Source organism: Ischnura elegans, chromosome 6 (assembly GCF_921293095.1).
Source record: "Ischnura elegans chromosome 6, ioIscEleg1.1, whole genome shotgun sequence".
NCBI classification, from domain to species: domain Eukaryota; kingdom Metazoa; phylum Arthropoda; class Insecta; order Odonata; family Coenagrionidae; genus Ischnura; species Ischnura elegans.
Window position 1 is genome coordinate 123,345,979 of NC_060251.1, and position 24,559 is coordinate 123,370,537.

General features: G+C 44.2%; 1 protein-coding gene across 17 annotated transcripts in view; it reads left to right on the forward strand.

Annotated features, from left to right (window-relative positions):
• The window catches only part of LOC124160101 (calcium/calmodulin-dependent protein kinase type II alpha chain), a 320,103-nt gene that overhangs the window by 629 nt on the left and 294,915 nt on the right, over positions 1–24,559 (forward strand). The gene's annotated exons all lie outside the window — the stretch shown is intronic.

Genomic DNA, 24,559 nt, shown 5'->3' on the forward strand with positions numbered 1-24,559 from the left:
CATGAGGGAACCTATGCCTTGGACCGCGATTTTCAAACGTGAAATTGCCTGCGACTTTATTTATCAGCTATTTGCTTGTTTGGGTGAAAATGTTCAATAATGATGGAATAAATGGCCACCAAGCCTAATTTTTTTGTGGTCGTTTTTCGTTAAATAATTTTTATATTAAATGCCGTGTAGAATACGATATTTTGCGTAATTAGCAGATGTCTTTGAAAGATAAATTTTTGTCTAAAATTTGATGCTAAATAATGCATGCTTTGTATTTTATCCGTTAGGCGTTGCATTTCATTATAAAAAGGCGATTTAATGAAAATAAATCCATAAAAGACTTACATCGTTTTGCTTTTTACGTTATCCTTAAACGCCGTGCGAAATATTAACTTCGTGACTTCACCCTTCTTATCGCCTTTAGATAGTAGACTATGTTTTACCACTTATCAACATATTTAATTATAACTGAAACTTGTGGCTCTATTTTACCATTTGTGGTTCTTTTTTCATCAGCAAAGGTTGGATTAAGACAGTTACCAAGCACTATTACCTGTTAATTCGACATTACTTCGAGCGATAATCGTAGCGGGCTAGTAGCATTTCGTCACATGCAATTTTCATGTCATCGGGTTTGAGGATTCGTTTTGTCAATTATTTTTACGCTAGTCTTCAGCTTGCGGGTGTTGACCTTTAAGAATTATTAGGGGCGGCGAGTGCGAGGTATGCAGGTGTTTTAGTGTATCGATCAGGAGGATGTAGGAATTGCTCGGAGAATTTCTCTCTGTAGATTGTAACTTCCTGGTCAACTGACGGTCGACATCGCCCTCAAGTCTTCATCCAATCATATCACGTATTTTATAACCTAATATCACGAGTACTTTATTGTGAGAGACTTTTTTTTGGGTCGTACAATCGATCACAAGAATGTGATGTTTTTCTAAGCATCATTATTTTGGCCAATTATTTTCTGTTGTTCCCACAATATTCCTGAACCTGCCAAAACATTTCTGTTGCTGTGTTAACCCTTGTTCTCTTAATTTAATGTAACCTTCGAGTGGTCTCCTAGCTCAAAGGCATTGGCGTCCAGTGTTCTGCTTTGTACCAGTCGAATCAATTATCCTTCCATCTTCGTGGATTTCGGTATTGCCAGGATATTTTTGTTCGTAATCGGCCGTCGCGAAAAGCCGTGTTTCGATGGAAGGGATACTCGGCCAAAGGCCCTATCGGGTCTTAGGAGTTGCATGCCTCCCTCCGACGTCGCCTTTCCTTAAAATAAAATTGGAAGGCTATCAACATGCGCCTGCCCGCGGCACGAATGGCTGCTGAGGGCCGTCAGAGGGAGACACGTCTGGCATTTGAGCCACGTGCCTTATTCATCGGCCCTGCTTCGATTCTGACGCGTCCAATTTTCATTCGCCGTGGAAATTTTGCAAATGGCCGTGTGGACATATTTCGTGGAGCATAAGGAAAGGTCTCTCCTCTCAGTGAGTGAGTGCTGCGTTCGAGTCGCGCGAGGACTCCCGCATTCCGAGTGGCGCCTCCGTCTGTCCATCTGTCCCGGGGATACGACGCCACCAACGACGGGCGCCCCCCCCCCCCCATCGCTCGCTGCGGATTATTTTGGTGTGAGTGGGTGGGGGAGGGAGGAGATGCGCGCGCATCCTCGCTGTGCGCAGCGGAGGCCGCTCATCTCGGGTCGAGCGAATGGTCCAGGTAGCTTCCTTCCTTCCTTCCTTCGTCTCTGTCTTCCTTCGACTTGACCCCTGCGACCGAGAAAGCGGCCAAGGTCATGCGCCCACAAATTTATGTCATCTCGATATCTAACGTAGTATCCGGACAAATTACTCATTCGTTAAGGTGCAAGTGATTTAGGTCACTGCTCTGCGGTGGTGCGATGTGGTTTGTGTAGTGTGAGGTAGGATAGCGCAGCGAGAATTGGTCGCTATGTCAACTCACCATTAGAATCCCCCCCACCCCTAACCACCTCCCCGATGGGTACACCTTTACAGAAAATTTGTTGCGGGTTATGACTTGAGTTTGGTGATGTTGTGGCGCCGCCGTTTCTTGGAATAAATGATGACCGCCATACGAGATGGTTGATCGGTCGCCCAAGAGGTGTTGATCGGGAACCGGTCTTGAGCTGGACCAGTCTGGGGCGCTGGCGTCGCTCCACCTCCTGTTCATCTACAGGGGAGTGTGCTTGGGACATCGCAGATGCTCGTGGTAGCGGCGTTTTTACTTTCGTCAGGGGCGATCATCTCCTATCGCCTCTCCCTCCAATACTTCACTCGATGCACATTGCAATTCGAGCATTGCAATTGCTTTTCGCTCGCGGACTCCGTTAACATCTTTCGAGGTCGACTCTTCTTTGCATTTGCGTGCTTCGCAGGTTTGATAATTTTGCCCCAATATTTTCTCGGAGGTAGTTTATCATGGGGCTCGGGACTCGTATGAATGTGAGCAATGTTATAATTTCAAGGTGATAGAGTGAGGTTTCAACGAGCAGCACGCCACGCGAAAATAAAAATACGAGTGGTCGACCTTCATCAGCTTTGAATGTGTGTTTGGTGAGTGTCGTCATTTCGCTACATCAATGTCAGGTCAAGTCAATTGAAACTTAGTGGCAATTGGCTATGTGATGGAATTGCACCGGATAACGCCTCAATTCAGCCAACTCCTTCTAACTAATTGTAAGTGTATGAATGTCTCAGGGTCCTCGTGAGCAGATAGCGCCCTCTGAAGGGCGGATCGCAAAATCGATTTTTTTTTCAAATCCATCTGGCCCAATGAAAAAAAGTTGTGGGACCGATCAAAAATAAGGCCTGAAAAATTTGAGACCTGTACGTGAACCCCTGACCCTCGCTCAAATGCAATTTAGGGGGGCAGAGTCAAAATTCGAAAAACATAATATTTTATGGTCATTCCCAATAGATTTTGCCGAGTTAATGATCTTTCAGGGCGAAAATTTCGTGCATTTTGACGTATTTGCCACCGTTTAGCCACAAAATGCCTAATTTGAGTCCCCGCCCACGAAGAAAATATTCCAACGCCCACGCAGCGTCGCGGATACAAGAGCAGCAAGCCGATCCCGTCCCCTCCCCGCTCGCTTCTCCCCCTCACACGCCTCGAATGCAGCAAAATTCATCCCGCGTGTGCTGCTAGGAGGGCGTTCATCTTTGATAATATAAATCGGAAGATGGTAGAAGGTAAAAAACGATGCGTAGTGAGACGACTTGTCCCTTATTTATCGATGTTACCAACTTTTAGAGAAGTGATGAAATATTTTTAGATCTGCGAACGCAGGAAAGGAGCCTGCGGTCTATGAAGACACCTCTCGAGTGGCTATGAAGGTGTGGGAACTTAGGATATGCACTTCTATTCCGGTATTGCCCGACAGCTGTGACTAAATGGATTTTGGGTGAAGGCCACGAACTATGGTGACGCGCTTCTCTTCCATTATGAATGTGACTAAATGGTTTTAGCGGTACCACAGGAAGTACTATAACTTACGGAAAATTAGAATAGGCCAAAAGTAGGGTTTTATTGAAGTATAAAACTCAAACACTTTTAAAAGAACATTTGAAATTATGCAATATTTTTGTGTGTGTGTGTGGGTGAAAGAAGGAGCATAAGGTTCCCCCCAATGAAGAAGCATTTTGAGAGACAAGCGGACGAAACGAAAGATGATGGCTGCTGGATTGAATTCTAAAGAAACTCGACAACTGAGGAAAAAAGGGAATCATAGGAGAGCATTAAGTTAACATCGTCAATTCTTGTATGGAAAAATAATATCAAAAATTTTCTTCATCAATTCATCCGAAGAAAATTAAACTGACGAGAAATCAGCCTATTTGTATCTCTGCTTTCATCATAAAATAAATATTATGGGCTATAAAGTCACATTGGAACTCTTTCGGGGAAAATGCGTCTGCGAACTGTGATAGAGGTATATGCAAGAACCAAGCAACAGCAATTATTGTTCCCGAACTTTAGCTGACGCAAAATTCATAACTACGTAAGATATATCAAAGCTAGTGTACCAGAATCACTTACGCAGACAGAAAAAGATGCTACTTACTGTGGATAAGAAAAGATAGGTTTCATCAAAGGGCTCCATTTTATTGGAATGAAAGACTGTACTCTTGGTTGATGAAAAAAGGCAAGATTTTAATCAATACAAGTTTAGAGAGGAATGTGTGGTGTTAGTTGGAGAAACAGGGTCCCACTTTTGGAGGTTTGCCTCCCCCGTCGGAGGATTAGCAAAAGTTATAAAAACTGCGATTATCGATTCCTTTCGGAGTGAAAAGTAGATACACAAAATTAAAAAGGATTTGATTATGATGGTACCAAGCGAATACCGCCCAAAAAGGAGGCATCATCGCTTTGCTATAAGCATAATTCCAACATCCCTTGCAGTGTGGGTAAACTCTTCTCGGGATTCCCACCGGGTTAATTTTTCCATAATGGCCAACATTTCAATCTCCGACTCGGGGCTCATCCTGAGGGATAAATTTTGTTGAACCCCGAAAAGAGTTTACCCGCATCATTCGCCGGGAAAGCATCAAATCGTATTTCATCCCTTACAGTGGTCTATTTGCTAATTGCACTATGTTGACTTGGATTTGCGACAAAAATGTTGGGAGGGTAATCTAGGGACCCAATTTGCGTTGCTGCAAGGATGCGTTTCGCGACCAATCCGATATTTTTTTAATTGCTGGATTTTAATATCGACGTAAAGGACTACCCGCTGATGATATATCGGAGAGTTCCTTCGGCTATATCTCAGATTAGCGCTGTGGAAATTAAAAATCTATTGATGAACGTTCAAATTTGAAGGTAAATATTCTTTTTATTATACATGCGGGCGAGATATTCGTGAAAGAATTCACCAAAACTTTGTTGACAGCAGCGAAAGACGAGGAATGACACTGACATAAGAAATACAGACTGGAAAGCAGATAATTCAGTAATTCTTTCGTGATTGTTCCTCACCCGACGATGCTGAAACATCAAATATTGGTAAGAATAACGAAGAAACACGCACTTGGCGTGAATTTTGGAGCATTTGGGGCGTGGAAGAGGCGAGCAGGGATGGGACGCGAGCGGCCTTCACCCAAAATCCATTTAGTCACAGCTGTCGGGCAATACCGGAATAGAAGTGCATATCCTAAGTTCCCACACCTTCATAGCCACTCGAGAGGCGTCTTCATAGACCGCAGGCTCCTTTCCTGCGTTCGCAGATCTAAAAATATTTCATCACTTCTCTAAAAGTTGGTAACATCGATAAATAAGGGACAAGTCGTCTCACTACGCATCGTTTTTTACCTTCTACCATCTTCCGATTTATATTATCAAAGATGAACGCCCTCCTAGCAGCACACGCGGGATGAATTTTGCTGCATTCGAGGCGTGTGAGGGGGAGAAGCGAGCGGGGAGGGGACGGGATCGGCTTGCTGCTCTTGTATCCGCGACGCTGCGTGGGCGTTGGAATATTTTCTTCGCGGGCGCGGACTCAAATTAGGCATTTTGTGGCTAAACGGTGGCAAATACGTCAAAATGCACGAAAATTTCGCCCTGAAAGATCATTAACTCGGCAAAATCTATTGGGAATGACCATAAAATATTATGTTTTTCGAATTTTGACTCTGCCCCCCTAAATTGCATTTGAGCGAGGGTCAGGGGTTCACGTACATGTCTCAAATTTTTCAGGCCTTATTTTTGATCGATCCCACAACTTTTTTCATTGGGCCAGATGGATTTGAAAAAAATCGATTTTTCCGATCCGCCCTACTGGGTACTCGTCTCCGAGGCTGAACGGAGCATCAGAAACATATTTCTTTTATTTTCGCGACTAGTGCTCGAGTTTGTGGTTCAGATGTGCGTCAAAGCTCAGGGGACAAAGTGAGGAGGGAGTGAGAGAAGCCATAGGAATGGTCTCACTAGAACATCCCGTGTAGTGATATGTCCTGCAGAAGAGAAGAAATTACTTGTACGTCCAAGGGGAAACTCCCCATTTACTCCTAAGAACTTAATGGCATTATACCATTAGGCAATCTTTGTGTTGTCATCATGAGATCAATTTGTCAATGCAGACATTTAGTGCACGTTTGAAGTTGAATAAATCGCCAGTGGGAAGACCATAAGTCGCGTCGGCAAGTAGTCCAACGAGGGCATGTCCAACTTTGGAATAATCCGGGAGTGGGATGACGTCATACAACCCATGGTTAGGATCGCGGATTAGTCGCTTGCTTCCCAAATCAGACTTTGTTTTCTTTTTGTAGAATACCTAGAATCTGGCGACTTTGGTTAATATTATTCAGTTTCGAAGTTAATGCGCGGCAGCCGCGTGCGGACAGTAATGAATCTAACGGTACGCCCCCCCTCCCAAGATATTTGTCCTCGGCGGCTACCCCTCAATGGACCCAGATTTGTTCTTTTACTTTGAACATGTGAAAATGTTCCCATTCCACAAATTGGATTTTCCCAAAATGTGCCGTCTAAGCTACTGGCTCGCTCATTTCCAGCCGAATGCTTAGCATCACTCTCCCTTGAGTCTATTCCTTGTCGAAGTTTGTGCCGAAGGACATGCACAGTGCAGTTGCCCAGTTGTGGATACAACGAAAGTGACTCGCCAAGGTGTACATATCGATGGCTAAGTTCTAACAACACGTATCTCAAAATTTGACCGGTTTGAGACAGGTATTTAACACTTTCAATGCTGACCATGTAAAACTCAAAATTGACCCCCGGTGCGGCTGTCGTTTTTTAATGCAAAACGCATGCATGGGTGCCAAAAGAGCTGGGTAAAATAATGAAAAAATTTTCTTGGCCCTAATTTGTTAGCAATGAATTTTCTTATTTATGACGTGATATCAAGTCACGCGCACAGCAGGATAGAAACGTGATGCGGGTTGCATACTGTCGGCTTTTTCCCCGCACCACCGTTTTCTTTCAACTTTTTTTTCTGCGCTATGTATCCAAAAAAAATATGAAAAAAATGAATTTGTAATGTTCAACTGGTATCGCCATTGGTATTTTGCCCCTGGCATAGGGAAATTTTTGGCTTAGATGGATGTAATGCAAGTTATAAGTACAAGGAGTCGCCGTGAACAGCTGTTTGATTGTGATGGTAATTCTGGGCAAGATATTTCGGCTTATTCCTTGTACAAGTAATCCTAAGTATCGGGGTAGAGTTCTTTAATATTGAATAATTTTTACATTTTCTTCTGAAGCCACTATTCTCGTCACAAATTCCTTTACTCGTTTCATGTTTTCAGCTCCAATTCCTTTCTTCCCATACGACTACCCTTAAGTATTAGATATTTAACAAAAATGGTTTTCACATACCATTATGTATTCCCTTCACTGCAGGTGCTTGAGATGGGTGGCATTCCGCTTTCGAGATTATTTTCCGACAGTGTATTAGGGTGTCTCTTGACGTGCACCACTCCTGTCGGCTGCACTAAGGTTGTAGGGGGTACGGAGATGATGCGAGGGGTGAAAGTAAGATTTAGTCGGTCCACTTGTAAGAACTAGGAATAACTTTTTTGAAAGTTCCATCCGCACATCAAAAAGATGGGGAAGGTATGAGGAAAAATTTTGCTGATATGTGTCCTTTTTGGGACGTTGGGGTATAGACTCCGTTGCCGAAATAAAAATGGATGTGGAAACAGAAATAATCAACCCATAACTTCCTCATTACTATCTTCTGAACTCAAGCCAAAAATATATTTTTGCAATATGATGTTACAGAGTTAGAAATCAATGCATAAAAACTGGAACTAATAGTATTTGCAAGCAAATATCTTACAAGTAATCTTCATTTAGGCCACGTATCGCGGTTCTTACTACGAATATTCTGCGAAAATCTGAAAATGATGTAAATTTTTACCGCAATAATATTTTTTCATTTAGTGCATAATGGTCAATTCGAGTAAACCATTCAATAATACGTATTAGGAATAGATTTGCAGCGTCTCTGCCCCTTATTACTTACCCAATTACCGAAAGCAACAATGGCATTTTCTTTCTAATTACACGAGGGAAAGACTAATTCCATCGTGCTTGGAAATCTCTAGTTACTTCTTATTTATGTAAGAGCCCTAGTCTATTGAAAAAAGGAATCACATGACATGTAAAAAATATTATATTTACCCAAAACAAATTTAATACAATCGAAATGATGACCATTTTCAAATTATATATTACATACAACTACGTACAGTCATGTATGTTTTACCAATGTAGGAAATACCTCTCTCACAAATTTTATAACAATATATTTAACCTATAATACTATTGCAGTATATGATACAAAAATATTTAATACTATTTATGCCTTCTTATGAAAGAAAGAAAAAATCTCGGGACAGAGTAGAGGAGACCTAGCAGCTAATTTAGATATCTGCGGTCTCTTTCCTACGCCCATGAGTGCTTGCATCCCCTCCCTGCTTAGGAGTTGCACTGACAAACAAAGGAAGGGTGCAAAAGTTAGAGATATGTTACGTTGCATAAATAAAATGTAATGGCATTTTCAAATTTACATTAAAGTTTAACTAATCACAGTACTTCATGTATTAATTGAATAAAACTCATTAACATCAGACAATAAAGGTTCGAAAAATACTAGGCTCGCAAAAAGGAAAAAAAGGAAGGATGGAAGAAAATATCTATATTCTCGATAAACATTATTAAAACAGAATAAAAAATTAATGAAACACATAATTAAGTTCCAGATAGTAAATACTTATGATTTGTAAAATAAAACTCAAATAAAATTTGTCATACTCACGCATTAATAGAAAGAAATAAAAATAATAGCATAAAATACAGGGGGGAAAATGAATGGAAATCGGCTTACCTGAAGATAAAAGAAAAAATTTCTCCCGATCCTCCCAGCAAGGTTGCTTGAAACGGCATTCACAAATGCGCTGCTAGACCCCTGCTGAGCAACTTAGGGGGGCAAAATGTCATAATAGAACTGAACCGAGCTCTTACGGAGGGCCGGAACCCTGGGGGTACGCATGACGTGATATCACGTCATCAGCACCAGGGGATAGCGCACCATGACGTGATATCACGTCATACCGCACTCAAGGTGTTAAACAATAAGTAATGACATTAAAAAAATAAAATTCAAGCAAAAAACAACTCTTTATTTGCAAATGTATGCTTCTTTTTCAGTTTTATGAATTTTCGGTTTTAATTTCAGTGTAATATTAAAATATAAATAGTTTCTTTTGCTCGCCTGAAAAGTTACTATTTTTGAGATACGTGTTGTTAGAACTTAGCCATCGATATGGTCTACACAAGGTCTAGCCAAATAAAAACAGATGAAATCATTCGCATTAGAGTTTTTACAAAAAACAACAGTTTTTGAAAGAAAGCAAGAAATTATGAACTTTGCTTGTGTAAGTCGTCTTCCAAATTCTGTCACACAAGCAACTTCCTTTATTCAGTCCCAAGCCATACACCTTGTTTCGCTGCACAACACCAACTGCCGACCCTAGCAGCCACAAGCCCACGCCCTGGAGTCACCGAAGGAATCGTTTGTCAGGCGACTCTTCCGATGACAGCAGGAACGTGCTTAATGGCTGGGTCTCAGAGGAAGTCCGTTCGAGGCGACCCTCGTCGTCTCGCACCTTATAATAATCTAAATGAAACTGCTCTTACATCCACATCCCCCCCAAAGTGAGTTGCTAACACTCCCGAAGCAATTAAACCAAAGAAATCAACCCATCCAGAATATAATAAGTACATGTCCCAAACCCAAAATAATCCAAATTAAAAGAAATTACAAAAATTAAAACAAATGAGAGACATAAACCAGACACAGCGATAGCTCTTGGGTTCTACGTTTCCTCCAGCCACCACCCTCTTCCATCATCACTGCCCAAATTACACCCCCTCCACCGACGGTCGAGCTGCCCGTGGACGAAGGAAATAAGGGGAGCGTCCCAACGGCGAAGGCTGTGGGGGCGGAGGGGACACTGAGGGTGAGGGGTCTCCCGCCGACTCAGGAAGGGGGGAGGGAGGAGGGTCAACACTTGGCTCCGACGATCTGAGGTAGTAGGGAGAACGTTCGGCCGGCAATGGATGCACTTGGGGGGGAGGGATGTAGGGAGGCTCCGTGCTGCACGATGATTCCTCCTCAGCTGTGTCCCACCCATCGTCGGACCCGACGGCCGGGGCGACCACGCCCACTCCCTCGCACTCCCATTCGGCCTCAGAAGTAACAGCGGCGTCTTCGGACGGCTGGGAGGGCGGCGATGCCCGCTCCTTCCTCGGCCTGCCTGGCCTGCGATCAGCTGTTCCTAAACTAGGAGGGGGAATGGGGCCAAAATAGGGTTTAATGCGATTCCTGTGTACCAATACGCTGCGGAATGGGAGCTCCAGCACTAGGTTGCATGTCGACAACACTTTTGATATGCGGTATGGGCCCTTCCATGGTTTGTGAAATTTCTTCACTTGCCCTACCTTCATACAGGGATCACTTAGAAATACGTAATCTCCTTCCTTGTATTGCCAACGCTTACCCTTCCCCTTCACGGCCTCTCTCCGTTTCCTTTCTGCTATGCGATCATTGTTCGCACACTTTAACCACATTTCCTTTAATCTATCCCTTAACCCAGACACCCCAGGGTGCTCTTTTTCTAACACGCCATCTTCGACGCATTGGAAAGGCGATACCATTTGACGTCCAAATACCAATTCATGAGGGGTGAAACCTGTGCTACGATGATAACTACAGTTGTAGCTCGCGACGGCAAAGTCAATATGGCGCCCCCAATCGTTGTTTCTTACATTGACATAATGACTGAGGATCTGCGCAATAGTTCTATGAACTCTCTCCACTCGCCCGTTGCATTCTGGGTGGAAGGGTGACGTCCTCAACTGATTTATTCGTAACAACTTACAGACCTGTCTAAAAAGTTCTGACATGAAATTAGTTCCCTGATCAGTAAGAAGTGTTTCCGGCACTCCGAACCTCAGTATCCACTGCTTCACTAGTGCCACTGAAACGGATTCAGATTTCTGATCTGTTAATGGTACCATCACTAAATATCTCGAGAAATGATCAAGTATCGACAAGATATACCTATAACCCTCCTCTGTCTTCGGAAGGGGACCCACAATGTCTATTGCAATAAACTCGAAAGGCCTATTCGCTGCTGGTAGTGCTTGTAATGGGGCCTTGCACCTACCATAAGGGCTCCTCTGACTACAGGCAATGCAGCCCTTTACATACTTCTTGACATCTCGCGAATAGGATGGCCACCAAAAGTCCCTTTTAACCCTACTTCCTGTTGCCTGTACACCTAAATGTCCTGACAGTATATGGTCGTGGCACTGACGGAGCACTTTCTCCCGGCAGCTGCGAGGCACTACTACTCTTTTTCCCATTATAGTTTCCTTCCATAGTATACCCCCATCGACCACGAATCCCTCTCTTCCTTTCCATTCAATACACTCGGAATCTTTTTCCTGCTCCTTCCGAAAATCTATAACCTCTTCCACGGATACTTGGTGAATCTTCCTGCTTAAGGCATCCGCATTTGCATGGGTCTTACCAGGTTTATGAATTACTTCGTAATCGTACTCGCTCAATTTCAAAGTCCATCTCATTAACCTGCTACTGGGGTCCTTTAATCCAAAAAGCCAAGTGAGCGCGGCGTGGTCTGTCAAAATGGTAAATTTCCGGCCGTAGATGTAACACCGGAAGTGTCCCACCGCCCACGTAATGGCCAAAAGTTCCTTCACCGTCGTCGTATAATTCACTTCCGGTTTCTTTAATTGCCTCGATGCGAATGCGACCGGGTGCTCCTCATTATTGACCACCTGTGATAGGACGGCACCTATCGCGAAATTACTTGCATCCGTCGCTATGATGAAAGGCAAGGAGAAATCTGGATATACCAACACTGGGCTGCTCGTCAACGCCCGTTTTAGCCCTTCCACTGCTTCGTCGCACTCCGGAGCCCAAACGAATGCAGTTCCCTTTTTCAGTAACATTGTAAGCGGGCGAGCGAGAATGGCATAATCTTTAATAAATCGACGGTAATAATTAGTCATTCCTAAAAACGGATTGTGTCTCCTTTACCGTCTTGGGAGTGGGGAAGTCCATTACCGCCGAAATCTTACTTGGGTCCGGTTGAATTCCCTTTCCGCTGATAATGTGGCCTAGATAGCTTACTTGAGAAAGGGCAAAGTGACATTTTGTCAATTTCAAGGACAACCTGGCCGACTCGAGCCTCTCAAACACTCGGCCCAGCCGCGCTGCATGCTCTTCAATCGACCCGCCAAATACAATAACGTCATCGAGATACACCAAGCACTCTGTGGGGGTCATTCCCCTGAAGACTCCGTCCATCATACGTTGGAATACACTTGGCGCGTTTCTTAGTCCCATTGGCATACGTTGGTATTCGTATAATCCGCTATTTACAATAAAGGCAGTCTTCTCGCGTGACTCAGGGGCCATGGGAATTTGGTGATAACCTGCCGTTAGATCGAGGGTCGAGAAATACCTACACCCCCCCAAATAGTCCAAGGTTTCCGTAATGTTTGGAAGTGGGTATACATCCGGTTTAGTAATTGCATTTAAAGCACGGTAGTCTATGCAGAACCGGTACTTAGGCTTTCCGTCCTCAGATTTCTTTGGAACGATCACAACGGGTGAGGCCCAAGGGCTGTGACTAGGCGATATTATTCCCCCTTCCAACTGTTCCTTCACAAAATTTTCCACTAAAGGCTTTAAATGATGCGGAGTGCGATAGGGTCTCCGATAAATGGGACGGGCGTCACCTGTAGGAATATGATGCTCTACCAAGTGGGTCGCAGGGGGTGTAACCGTTAATGAGAACAAATGCCTGTACCTTCCTATTAGGGGATGCATAACAGCTTTTTCCCCCACATTCAGGTGCGTCAATTTCCCTTCAATGTCACTATCCGAAAGCTCGCACAGACTCGTACTCTCCACAGAGCGCACATTCCTATCGCATGCACCCTCAACATCATCCCCGCAGAATCTTTCATTTGAAACAAAATCTACATCGCTCACTGTCGCCACCACTGTGCCCTTGCATAGATTTACTGCCGACTCCCCATAATTACTCACGCGCACCTTCGCGCTTCCTCCCCCGTCCACTCGACACAAACACCGGGCAACTAAACACTCCTCCATCTCGAGAGCCGGCTCCAACACGCACTCTTCTCCCTCCGTCCACTCCCGCCCGGGTAAGGGGAGGGATACGAGCTTCGATGAACGGGCTGGGATTACTTCCGCCGCTGGGAGTCGAACCGGCACATCCACACGTGGCCGGCGGCTCCAAGGTCCCTCATGACCCACGAAATCAGGCCCCTCCAGCCCCTCCAACCCCTCCGCCTGTCCCACCGAAGAGTCCGTCGGTAGGATAGCCATTCCGCCCGCCCTCCGCCGCTTCCTTCCGCGCTGCCGCCTAGCTCTCCTCCTTGGTTTTCCCGCCCCAGGGCTGTCAAAATTTCTCTCGGCGACCTCTGGCTTCCCTTCCGGGCCGGCTGTCGACACGTCCCTCGGTCGTTCCCATGACATAATTCCGGGTCCGCCCCCTCTGGCGTTGGAAGCCACGCCCCCCGTCGTAAATCCTCTCATGGTCGTCACCGCACATCCCGGCCCCTCTCCAAATGCCTCCTCCGACCGCGGTGCGAATTCCCCGGATCTCGCTCTTCCTCTCTCGGTCAAGGGAATTATTGACCCCCCAATTGAGAGTTCCCCCTTTTTCACGTCAATAACGGCCCCCGTTTCACGAAGGAAGTCAATACCAATAAGGCCTTCATACCCGCCCAAGGTGTCCACTACTTGGGCCCGAAGATTATGCACCTCGCTTCCGAACCATACCGGAAGCACTACCTCTCCGTAATTCCAAATACATCTACCCGTCAGACCCTTTATCCTAAAACGAGACCTACGTGGAACTAGTCCCCCACAGCACTCCTTAGTCACTAGGCTCACCTGGGCCCCAGTGTCCACTAACATACGCCGCCTCTTATATTCACACGTGACAATCACCGCTAAGTCCTCCATTCCCCCTTCACGGTGCACACATGGAATCAAAGTCTTTACCGGGGGCCTTGGCGGGCGGCCTGCTCGGCCCCGGAACCGTTTAAAGACGGCTCAACGCGCCCCCCGACGCGCATCCACCCCCCCACTCGGCAATTCCTCGCCCAATGTCCTTGTCCACCGCAATTAAAGCACCGCATTCCACCCCTGTTTGCACACTCTCTCGCAAAGTGTCCGGGTTGCCCACAAGCATGACAGACTCCCTCACGCATCGTGAAAACGTTTCTCTCTTCCGTCTCCGGATGAGCCCTCCTCTCTGCCTCGCGTATACGCACGGCCACATTAACGGCTGCGTCGAAGGTTTCCGGCATCGCGAGACGCGTATGTTCCCCCACTCTGCCCGGCAGGCCGTTTAAAAACGCGTCCAAAGCCCTTTCATCCGCTTCGGATTGGCGTATCGCGGCCGCTGCGGCATCTTCCTCCTCCTTCCACGTGTGGCTGTTCAATTCACGAATGCGGTCCGCAAATTCCTCGATCCGCTCCCTGGGTGCCATGCGGACGCAAGCAAGCATCTCTCTGTAGAACCGTCGGTTTTTAACCCCCCGGTACCTTTCTAACAGAGACTTCCGAGCGTCATCATATGTTTTAACAGCCCCTGCTCTCTCCTTCGCCCGCAGGTGCTCTAGTGCCCCCCCGCGGGTGCGTAAGGTGATCACACTTAGCTTGTCGTCGTCGCATCAACCACTAAGTTTCGCCACCTGCTCCACTTGCGAGAAGAACGTCTCCACGTTCTCCCCCGCGGCGCCAGAGAAATACTCAATGGAGGATACCATTGAGAATGACTTCCCCGTGATTTGTCCTTCCCCCTTTGTGTTATCCGCACGGGCCCGAAAACCTTCGTTTTCTTCCTTGAGAATCCGCAGTTGCGCGGATAGCTCATCCACCGCCTGCTGGAGGTTCATCTTGCGGCCCGATAAGCTGATCCGACCCGTCATTCTTGATTGTTCTCCACCTTTGTTTGTGACTTGATATGCAGTTGCTTCCCCTAGCATTTAGCAAAGATCCCCCACTTCGGACACCAGATGTAAGTCGTCTTCGCCGACGATAAAGGGGTTCGGGGGAAACAAAGCAGTGAACAAGTCCAAATTCTGTCACACAAGCAACTTCCTTTATTCAGTCCCAAGCCATACACCTTGTTTCGCTGCACAACACCAACTGCCGACCCTAGCAGCCACAAGCCCACGCCCTGGAGTCACCGAAGGAATCGTTTGTCAGGCGACTCTTCCGATGACAGCAGGAACGTGCTTAATGGCTGGGTCTCAGAGGAAGTCCGTTCGAGGCGACCCTCGTCGTCTCGCACCTTATAATAATCTAAATGAAACTGCTCTTACACTTGCATCCTTCATTCGAAAAGTGTAATTCGTGCGTAGGTTTCCGCTGCGTTGTTCACGATGACTGCTAATTTTCGGGTTCTCGTTCAACCTTCGACCTGAAGACGAAAGCAGGATGGCTTTCGAAACTGTTGTCAACCATAAACGACAGACGCGGCTGGAGAACCCGAAAATTAGCAGTCGTTCGAAAAGTGTTTTTTCATTAATACGTATTTTCGAAAGTGGGATGAGTGCTCCTGAGTGAATAGTAGATTTCAGAAGTTGAATTAAATTTGATTAAAACGGCCAATAACATTTCCTGCCGCTGTGTAAAAATATCTCCCAAATATCTTCGAGTTGGCTAACAATTATTAATCGGCAATCCTATTAGAGTGTAAAATCCTTTTCAAGGAATTCTGGAAGACGTAATTACCCGCTTCTCAGCAATTTTGCTGTATCCACTGGGCTTTTAGTAAATGGTATGGTTTTCTCTTCTTACTGCCATAAAACAACTAAACTGTATGTATAACTCTATCCATGGTTTCATATGCCACCGAATATTCACAAAGTTTTAATACACGGATCGGGAATTGTGAAACATGCCATTCTTCCTGTATGGCAGCTTTCCGGAGAGGCATCGAAAGCCTGGTCTTAGGATAACAGAAGATATTTAAAAAAAATACCGGAGAAAGTGAAAATCTTCTGATGTAAGAAGAAAATGCTTTGGAATATGATGAGTCTTCATCTTCTTACTCAGAATAGGAATTAAAGTGGCATGCCTAAGTTTTTGAGCTATTTGCAAAGAAGAATTTTGTTTATGGTATTTTATGTATTCTTACGCTTCGATGACGAGAATTCAAAGTTTAAAGACGTGATAACAATGTAATTATATTTTTTATAATTTAGTTAATGCACATCATATATTAACTTGAACATAGTTAACAATGGAATAAAGAAGTAGAAATAAAGTTTCATCGCATCTTTCCAATGAACAAATCGCAATCGTTTTCATTAATTTAGCAGTACTTAAGACTGCACCGATTTTTGGCCAGCTTTCTTCGATTTCAGCCCACTGTGGGTCGGCAGTTTCCTTTACGGAATAAAGGGATGAGATAGAATTCTAAATATTTATCGATTAGAAATATTTAATTTCCAAGTTTCTAGAAAAAGAGTCCCTTCACTACAATAATTCTATTCTAAAGGTACGACAAAGTTTGTGGGTCATGAGTCAACAGTTACTTGGCCGAATTGTATTTCAAAAAGGTAGACCGAAGGATCTACATCTACATCTACATAATACCCCGCAAGCCGCCTAAAAGGCGTGTGGCAGGGGGTGTTATGACGCCAGCCGTTTACAGCTAAAAAAAATTAAGTGCTCAAACGAAGTTGGGACTAGCGTTTATTAAAGTCCTTTATGGTTCGGGGGAAACACGAATTCGCATATCTATCCGTTCTGTAAAACATCTCTCTTAGTTTATCACTTCTATCGGACCTAGAAATATAGTGTGGCTCTAATATTATGTTCTCTGTGTCGCTCTTAAAGATATCCATTCTCATGCACTGAATTGTTGAGGCCTTTACTTTGTAGAATTCCATATTTAATGTTTGGAAGGAAATTTCTTAGCTTTTCTACAAAAACACACACTTTATTGCCGACTAGTTTCGGTTACACTGTACCATTTTCAAGACTAGTCTTGAAAATGGTACAGTACTAGCGTTTATTAAAGTCCTTTATGGTATTACACTGTACCATTTTCAAGACTAGTCTTGAAAATGGTACAGTGTAACCGAAACTAGTCGGCAACAAAGTGTGTGTTTTTGTAGAAAAGCTAAGAAATTTCCTTCCGAACATTATATATCCATTCTCAATTGTTCAAGCAATCTAAGCCCAGCGCGCAGCCTCCGAGTCTCCAACGGCTCCCAGCCTAACTCGCTTAACATCTGGGTAACACTGTCTGTACGCCCGTAGCAGTTTTTGACGAAACGCGGAGCCTTCCTTTGAATTTTATTCAGTTCGCGGATTAAGTCTTTCTGTACCGGATCCCATCTCAGGGAAAAATTTCTGCTGTGTAAGTCATTTGGAACTGTCATTTATCTGCTTTGTATCACTGATTTGTATGTGCTTTTGAACTACTGTGGAATTGAAACACGGTACACAGCAGTTCATGACGTCATAGCATCCTACCATGTCATCAACTCATTTGAAACATATTTTGAACTGCCTTGGATTTCCATTGGAAACTGCTATGGGACTCATTTGGATTTAAATTTGGAACTCGTTTGTACCACTCGTTCATCCGTTTTGAAACTGATTTGTACCAGTTGGAACACCCATTTGGAACTCATTTGTACACCATGCCACCTGCTTTGGAGCAGTTCAAGATGGCGTACTCAATTTTCTTGAAGTTTATTTTAGTCTGTTTCGGATATTTAGGCAAGATGAATATTACGAATTGAAGTGCGGCAGTGCCGCCATTTCGCAATTGCTCCATTGCTTTCCAAAGCGTTAGTCATAAACGAAAGACCTTCAAGCTCGTCAAGCTTAACACAAGTTTCATGTTTTCATATTGCGGAGTGAGGGGTAAGTCACTTTGGTGGCCAAGAAAGTCCTTATCGAGAGCTTAATTCCGATCTTACGTAGTTGATGTGGATCATTCAGTGTCCATTTTTGAGTGAAATGCCTTCGTTTCTAGAAATTTTTTCTTAAAAACCGTCATGTTAAATATCTGAAAATGCAATGGGAAATGCGAAAAAAGGCCTTTTCGGGTAATCGAACTTGTCAACCTCGACATTGAAATATATTTTCGAAGGAGGGATTCATGGCGAAAAAATTCAGCCCTTAAATACGGATCCAAATATGGACATTAACCATTTCCTAGGGATCGCGAAGACAATACATCGGTATGTTTTATCATAGAGTAAATATATTATATATGGTTTTATGTATATTAATCTATACAAAATACTACTTTTCCGGTAATATCAAAGAACGAAAGCAATGAAAGAAAAGGTTGCAAATATGCCGTAAAATTCGCAATGTTTATAATTGCGAATAAGTATACTTTGTAAGTATAGACATTGAATTTTTACGATAATAATATACTTGGAAACGCAAAAAAACGCGAGCGCTATGAATTTGTTATTGAATACCTTTATTACACGCAACCAAGATTCTCGGTACGTAGTGAAGATAATCTTGTCGCATTTCAAATCGGACCCAAAAATACGATTTAAGCCACAAGGAAAATAGAATAATTTTTAAACTAATTCGAGTGATTATTTGGGAGTTCCGTTTCTATTAACTGACTTGCGATTATTTTTTATTAAACCACTAATGCATTTTTATTGCATATATTAAAGAATTTTCGTTTTCTCGACCAAACGTATCAGACTGAACCTGGCCATGGTATGTTGGCGCGTAGAAGACAGTTCCAAAACAAATGATGACGTATATAAATCGCATGGATTTGTTCACAAAGAATTACAAACGTATGGAAAGCCGTTATACATGAATCTTCTCAGTACACAACAGTTACAATACGAATGATGACGCCCGGAAATCCTGTCATCTCGTTCAAAGGGAGTTCCAAATGAATTTTCTCCGTACACAGCAGTTACAATACGAATGATGACGTCTGAAATCCTGCCGAATCGTTCAAAAGTAGTTCCAAACGAACACACTCTGTACAAAGGAGTTCCAAAGGGGATCACAAATGAGTTACAAACGTCTTCATATTTCAAATTTTTGGTACAAATGAGTTAAAATGAGGTTCACAGCAGTTCCAATGCAGATTTTGGTGTTCCAAAGCAGTTTCAAAAGGGTTCCAAAGCAGTTGCAAAGCAAAAATCTTTCCCTGAGATATGCTCGCTGCATATTCAAGGTGCGGTCGGACGAGAGCGAAATAGCACCTTTCCTTTACTTTCTCATCCGAAAATCTTCCCACAATACGCTTGACGAATCCTAATTTCTTCAGGGCTGTGCCGCAAATATTCTTTATATGTGATCCCCTCGTGAGGTTCGAGGTTATCGTAACTCCCAGGTACTTCACTTCGTCTGTTGCCTTTACATTAATGCCATCCACTGCATAAACATGGTTAGAGTTGGACGAATTCCGCAAGAAATGTACCGCCATGCATTTGCTCAGATTAAGTTTGAGTCCCCACTCTTGGCTCCACAAATGAACGTTGTTTAAGTCAGATGATAGAATTTCATAGTCAGAGTGATCACTAATTTCGCGATAGATGACAGCGTCGTCAGCAAATAAACGTATTTTACTGCTAATGCGGGAGCAGAGATCATTAATGTATATAATGAACAACAGGGGGCCGATTACGCTTCCTTGTGGAACACCTGATGTAACGTTTACAACATCGGAGCTAATTCCGTCAAGAACAACTTTTTGTTTACGATCTCTGAGAAAGTCGCGTATCCAGTTTAAAACTGTCTCGTTTAATCCGCATGACTGTAATTTGTATAAAAGTTTGTTGTGAGGTACAGCGTCGAAAGCTGTCTTAAAATCTAGAAATAGTGCGTCAACTTGTCTTTTCGATTCACCAGTTTTTATAACGTCGTGAAGAAAGAGCGCGAGCTGTGTTTCGCATGATCTACCTTTTCGGAATTCGTGCTGACAGTCATGGAGGAAGTTACGTCTGTCCAAGAAAGTCATGATATTGCTAACGACGATATGCTCAAGTATCTTGCCTATAATCGATGTTAATGAAATCGGACGGTAGTTGCCTGGGTCATGTCTGTTTCCCTTTTTGAATATGGGTGTAACGCTTGCAATTTTCCAGTCTGGCGGTAACTTCCCTTCGGAGAGTGACTTCTTGAATATGATCTCTAAATAAGGTGCGATCTGTGGAGCTAACTCCCTGAGGACACGCTCGGGTATTCCCTCCGGACCCGGAGATTTACTATTCTTAATCGATTGTAGTTGTTTAGTTATCCCATCACGTTGTATAGATATTTCTTCCATCGATTGCTCAGTATATGGGATGTCTAAATTGAACTGAGTATCGTCAGTAGTGTATACACTTTCGAAGTGGGAACTTAAAGTGTAAGCTTTGTCAATATTTTCGGTGACAAGTTTACCATCTTTATCAAATAAAGAATCTACGGTTGAATGTTTTCCCTGAAGCTCTCTCGCGTACGACCAAAAGGATTTCGGATTTTCTTCGAGTAATTCACCGAGTACTTTTTTCTTAAACTTTCGCATTGCCGTTCGCATTGATTTCTTGGTCATTGAGCGTTGTGCAGCGTAACTTTCTTTAGCTTCAAGTTCCTTCGATTTATTACGTGACGTGATGGATTTTCTGTACAAGTTGTATAGTTTTCTCTGTTTCCTAAGTTCCCTTCTGACATCGTTATTGTACCAGCGAGGTTCTTTATTATCACATTTCAGTTTTTGCGGAATATGTTCGTTGATTCCTTGGCGCAGAATTTCTAGGAAGTGTTTCCATGTCGCATCTGTGCTTTGGTCCTTTGATGTAACTACGAATGTTTTGTAGTAGTCATTAAGCATCTCGCCAAATTTAGTGAAGTTGCATTTATCAAATACGTAAATTTTGCGTTTAGGTTTTACGGCTGACACTACATCAATTTTTAACGTTGCAAAGATTACTCGGTGATCGCTTATACCGTCAATAATATCGAGTTGTTTTATCAACTTAGGATGGCTTACTGCTAAAAGGTCTAATATCTTATTTCCTCTCGTAGGTTTGTCAACTAATTGGGCTAGAGAGTGATTTGCAAGTATGTTGAATAATACCTCGCTGATTTCTCTATTCCTTGAATTCGTTTTTACGGTGTAAGTATCCCAGTTTATGGATGGAAGATTAAAATCACCCCCGATTACTATTACACCTTTACTGTCTCTCTGAGTAAATGCGGATATTTGATTTTCTACAAGGTACATAATATCGACTTCAGAGTTCGGCGGTCTATAAAAAGTGCAAACATGAATACTCCTTTTGTTTCGTTGTTTAATTGTACACCATACGCTTTCAATTTCGTTGTCAATTATTTCGTGGGCGGCGCTTTGTAAATGGGATTTAAATGCAATAAAAACTCCGCCACCTGTTCTATTGCGTCGATCGCATCTGTAAATTTTTATTCTAGAGGAAAAACTTCGCTGTCGCTTATATCTTCCGTAAGCCAGCTCTCTGTCCCCATGACCACGTCTGCGTCCTGAAAAATATGCTCGATTTCGGCGCGCTTGTTTTTTACGCTACGGCAATTAACTACAACAAGGTTAATGTCATATTTTGTAGTTAGAGTCTCGGTTGGTTCTTTTCTAGGCTTTTGTATACTCAGCGGGAGAATTTTATTGGCAGTACTAATAATATTTGATATTTTTTCTTTCTCTGAAGCACGCGTTTTGGGAATAATGACGCTATTGTCCGGCGTTAACGATTCTAAGCTTACTTTCTTACATATTTCGCGTTGTGGATTTCCTCGGAGGCTACCTTCAATTAAATCTTTGATAACCCCGCTAGATTACCTACCCTCTAGTCTAAAAAATGCCTACAGTGCTCAAAAATCCTACGAGCCACCCGTTCCGACGCCTCTTTGGAATAATGCACCCCAGATGAATTGAGGGGAGCCTGGCACGATCTAAGCACCGGCCGAAGATCCACGAACTCTGCCCCAATGCTCACACAGAGTTCCCACAGCCTCTTGTTGATCCAGGAAATCCTGTCCCAAACTCGAGGGCCGCAGTCCGTCCGTGGAACAATGCTGCAGATGGACGGTCGCATATCGACACCAGTGCCCCTCCGAACGCGTTCCACTTCCGAGCTTAGATCCCTGAAGGAATTTAAAATCTCATCAGCTCTGCGTTCAGAGGCATCATTAGTGCCAACATGGGCCACCACCCGCAGTCTAGAACAGCCCGTGTCCTTCACCGCTGATTTTACCGCCGCCGTAGTATGGGGTACAAGGCACCAGGAAGAGACCCGTTGGTCCGCTCCGTCTCTCCTTGCCCTCTTCTCCAACTGGGGGAAAATCCGCCGGACGTTGGAACTCCCTAACATAACAATCCCCGCCCTCCCTCCCCGGCTGCCTCTCGAAGCTGCATCCCTCGCAACAGGGGGTTGCTTCACGACCTCGCCAATTAGCTCCCCGGAATTGTCCTCCGACAAGACCGCGAAGCTGTTGTGAACGGGGATGGGGTTAGCCTCCGCTTCCCCCACTCCCCGACTTGGCCGTGCCACCGCCCCCCGCCCTTGGGGTACAACCACCCACTCGGGCCTCAGGTTATGAGTAATCCCCCGACCCGAAGACTGCACCGTCCCCTCCAAGGTTTCCGTGCAGGCTACCGCCCCCGAGCTTGCTCGAGACACCACCTTGGTATTGCACAGAGCCGTAGAGGAAACGCTACGATCCCCGGATCGTGGGATTTCCCCAAAACCCGTTACCCGGGCGCGTATTTCTGCCACCAATTTCTCGTGTTCGGTGACGCGTGCCTCAAGGAGGTCGCTCTTCGCCTTGCTCTTGGCCTTGGTGACAGAAGATCGGCCAGCCATACTACTCTAGGGGCTTTATCGACTTTATAAAAAACGCTTAGAAGTTACACAAACCGATAATAATGATAAAAATATTGCGTAAGATGAAGCTAGTTTTTTTTTATTTAACGAGTAGCTAAGAAGTTAATAATTATGAAGAAGAAAGGGTCAGTGATAGAGCTCGCACACAATAGAAAGATCAAGTAATTTTTAGGAATTAACACTAATACCGTAAATCTATCAATAAATTCTAGGTACTATGCTACTACTTAACAACTTAACGGGACAAATAGTATTATAACTAGGTAATCACTAAAAACAATTGAGGCAACTTGAAATAAGGAAGAGAGAAGAGAAATTAAAAGCAAGTAAGTTGGTCAACGACTACTTATCCGTTTCCCAGTCGCGTGGCAGGCACAGCAGCAGCTACAGGACCAGGAAGCTTCACAACAAAACTTCACTACTACACTTTACTACTCTAGCTACTTCGCAAAATATGATTAGTAGAAATACACACTAAAATCACTACACTAGGAAGGACGGTAGCAACGGGGTGAAAGCCCAAGGCAATCGCTGGCGGTCAGTGAAGAACCGATTTCAGGAGCGCACGGCACACACAACCTCACTCTTCGAGAGCTGGTCAGAGAATGAATGAAGGATGCTGAAGAATTTTGTGAAAGGGCCTCAGCATTATTGCATGTGTGAAGAAAAAAAGTGCTAGGAATACGGGATGATGAGTTGTCGTAAAAAGAGGAGTATCATGCGCTTTTGCCCAACTTTTCCTGCTAGACTTTGAGACTCAAGATAAGTATTTAAGATAGATAATTAATAATGTCTCCCGTGTCTCCTTCCGCATCCGCGCCAAGTATTCATCTATTTACATTCATTCATGCATAGAACGACTCTAATACGTGACACCTGATCGCTGCGTGACGTGACCAAGCTGTAGTGCCGAAGGGAGGGACCGTATATCTTACACGGCGAGTTTCAAAATCGCTCCACTGGACACTTGCAAGCAGTGGCGGAAACGAACTCTCTCTGCGGGTGGTGGGTGCGAGCAACCCGAATGTACTATTTGATGAAAGATGAAGCCGACTCTGAGGCCGAATGCGCGCGCACGCACGCTCATCAACCCATGGGCGGAGTAGCATTGTGTCGAGGGAAAACCCCTTCGCAGGCCCGCTTCCTTCTCGAGAACAACCTCCGCTTAAAAAGAACTTAATCCGCGAACTGAATAAAATACAAAGGAAGGCTGCGCGGTTCGTCAAAAACTGCTACAGGCGTACAGACAGATTTACCCAGATGTCAAACGAATTAGGCTGGGCAGTGGCGCGGCGAGGGGGGGTTTTGGGGGATAACCTCCCTCCCCTTAGAGCTCAGACAATTTTTTAAGTTTAATTTATTTAGATTAATATTACTTATAGAATAGTTGAAGTATTAATAAAATATCCCTCAGAAGGCCGTAAAACTCACCATTTATCTTAATTTTTTTCCGGCGGAGGGCCCTCGCACCTCCCGCTTACCCTGGCAGGTATGCCATACCCCCAGACACCCCAGTATTAGTTGCACCTGAAACCCCCCCAGCCTTAATTCCCAGCTGCGCCCCTGAGGCTGGGAGCCGCTGGAGACCAGGAGGCTGCGCGCTAGGCTTAGA